The sequence below is a fragment of the Canis lupus genome, chromosome 11 (genome assembly GCF_048164855.1).
Source record: "Canis lupus baileyi chromosome 11, mCanLup2.hap1, whole genome shotgun sequence".
NCBI lineage: Eukaryota > Metazoa > Chordata > Mammalia > Carnivora > Canidae > Canis > Canis lupus.
In genome coordinates this window covers 66,550,038-66,552,975 of record NC_132848.1, presented here as the reverse complement: position 1 = coordinate 66,552,975, position 2,938 = coordinate 66,550,038, and the positions used below count along the sequence as shown (strand labels likewise).

At 36.2% G+C, this 2,938-nt stretch overlaps 1 long non-coding RNA gene across 2 annotated transcripts; it reads right to left on the bottom strand.

Moving 5' to 3' along the window:
- Positions 1-371: 371 nt before the first annotated feature.
- LOC140642321 (uncharacterized) lies at positions 372-2,694 on the bottom strand. 2 transcript variants are annotated; one of them, XR_012038797.1, is made up of 5 exons: positions 2,547-2,692; positions 1,996-2,109; positions 1,771-1,822; positions 680-920; positions 372-557 (listed from the first exon to the last, which is right to left on the bottom strand). It is a non-coding gene; the product is annotated as an uncharacterized lncRNA (long non-coding RNA). The 2 variants fall into 2 exon arrangements; XR_012038796.1 differs by having other exon boundaries at positions 372-920; positions 2,547-2,694.
- Positions 2,695-2,938: the final 244 nt, after the last annotated feature.

Sequence of the window (2,938 nt, the reverse complement as noted above, 5' to 3'; positions counted from 1 at the left end):
AGTCAGCTCATAGTGCCCTACATAAAATCTCTGTTGTTAAAAGGCTTATTATTTCCTCGATCCTTCCAGTTCTATGTACCTTTATCCATTCTTCACAGTCCTGGCAATCTTTGGTAGGAGAAAGGATGAGAAAAGAATAAAAACTGATGGTTTACAGGGCTACATCCTTGAGCCCTGCACTTTCTTCAAAAATCTTAAAGCTCAGCGAAATACTCTGTAGTGCTGAGAACTAACTGCTGCTATATGCTCCACGGTTGAATCTTAGAAGCATGATGATGAGTGAAGCCAGACCCCAAACAATACACCATTTACATACTTAAAGTTCATAATGTAATTCTCTGCATTTAAGTTCAAAAGCAGGCAACGTGAAATGAAGTATGGTTACTTTATTTGGTGGTTAACTATGGCAGCGGGGTAGTGGTAGGGTTTAGGACACACTACCCCAAAAGATGGCATCTTGGCATATTGAATATCTTAAGCTGAAAGAGTTTGAGAAAAGACTGAGCAGGAAGGTAATTCTGACTCCTCCTCTTCACTTCGTCACTCCCCCTTCTCCTCTGAAACAGGTCATAAAAGTCATGCGAGAGGTAGACTCATACTTCTCTTGGAGGATAAAGAGACACCAAGAAATATCCTAACAGACGGGCCTTGCCAAGTTCCCCCAGTTTGCTGTAATTACCTCGAACACTTTAATCGATCCTCCGTAACAGTCCACTATCCATCCAACCTAGCATAAAAATACACAGCTCTGGTTTTTTGGGTGGTCCTCGTTTCCTGATGAAGGTTCTTCTGTAAAACTTATATTAAATAAATGTGTTTGCTTTTCTCCTGTTAATCTGTCTTTGGAAGTTTAATTTTCAGGCCCAGCCAGAGACCCTAAGAGGGTTGAGGAAAACTTTTTCTTCACCTATAGCTGTAATCTGGAAAAGACAAAAAGGGGCTTCTGGAGTATTGGTAAGGCTCTCTTTCTTGACATGAGATATAATTATGTGTTTTCATTTTGTGAAAATTAGTTGATGTGATACATCTCAATAGAAAAAATCAATAATATTGATTAATAAACATTAATAACATAAATAAAAAATCTTTACTTGTTAGAGAAACCAAGTATTATGAGTAAAATCCTATGATACTGAGTTTTTTTTTTTTTTAGGAAAGCTTCAGAAAAATAATTAGGTATGGGTAGATGAAACAAAATGTAAAATTTAATAATGTTAAACTGTAGGATGGATGCATGAAAGTCCTTTATTGCATCCTCCCTACTTTTGTGTATTTGAATGCTTTTATACTAAAAAGTTTTTTAAAATCATGAATGAAATTTTAATCTTCACGAAGAGAACAACACAAAACCCAAAAGCCATAAATGAAAATGAAAAAAAAAACCCTGAAGCTTCCATATCCATTCCAGCACCTTCTTTCCATCATAAAAGCTATAAAGTAAAATGCTGGCTTTGCTCACCCCCCTGGCATTGAGCCCATCTATGTGACCTAATGCTAATAACGGAGGTGTAAGCAGAAATCATGTTATAGCCACATACATAAATAATACAAATCAAAATAACAGGTATCATCTATTTTTCACCTATTGGGTTGATAAAAATCAAAGGGTTTGTTAGTACCAAATGTTGACAGTTTGAGGACGCGGTTGTTCCTTTCCACTATTGGTGGAAATCTAAGTTTATCTAAAATACTTTGGAAGGGTAATTGGGAAATAGCTATCAAAATTCTCCTGGAAGCAAAAGCAATATTTAAGAGTGGGTGTGTACTTGCCATGGTGCCCCCTGGGTGATGTATGGAAGTATTGAATCACTCTATTGTACACCTGAAATGGATATAACACTGTATGTTAGCTAACTGGAATTAAAATAAAAATGTAAGAAAAAAACATTTTTAAAAAGATTGGGCATGGAAAGGAGGCAACAGGTATAAGAGTCTATGTAGAGTCAAAGTTGATTAATTATATGACTGATTAAATATGAAGAAAAGGCGGAACACCTGTGGGGCTCAGCGGTTGAGCGTCTACCTTCCGCCCAGGGTGTCATCCTGGAGTCTCAGGATCGGGTCCCACGTCGGGCTTTCTGCATGGAGCCTGCTTCTCTCTCTGTGTGTCTTTCATGAATAAATAAATAAAATATTTTTTAAAAAAATAAATAAATATGAAGAAAAGGCTCTAAAATTACTAAGGACATTAACAGAAATAGGGAGTTGGGGGAGGCACTTGTTTGGGCAGAGAAATAACCCAGTTTGGGATATGTTATTTTTTCTGAGATTTTTACAACAAAGGTAATTTTTGTAGCCCCTGTGGATCTAGAGTCCAGATGTTAAGAAAGAAGCTCATGTAGAACATTAATAATTTCATTACATAATAACCCAGGAACTCACCAGAAGGCAAACTGAGAAAATGCCATTTAGCCTCAATTGTAAGTAGCACCCACTTAAAGAAAATGTACTTCAAGTAATGGCCAGACTTTCTTTTTCTCCTACCCAACTGGCAAAGATTTTTTAAAAAATAACTTGGTTTGGCAAACACGTAAAGAGATGCATACTTGTCGTATAGGCTGGTGTCTGTATAAGTGATTACAGCTTCTGGAAGACAATTTTTCTGTACGTAGCACTAAAAAGTGTCAGGCCTTTTGAGCCACCAACTCCAATTCTACCTGAAGAATGTATATAAATATTCTTTATTTACTTGTTCTCCATCAAAGTCATATACGTACGTGGTATTAAAAAAATAAATTATTTTAAAAGACATATAAGGACACTGTGCATCCCCTTTTCCATCTCCTACCTATACTGCTCTTGAGAGGCCACCACTTTTAACATCTAGCTATTTTATCTATTATTTACCTCTTTGTGTTTAGTTCATTCAGCTATTTCTTCCCCTTTTCCTTTTCTTTTTCTGAGTATAATTGACATACAATGTTAGTTAGTTAGCTTC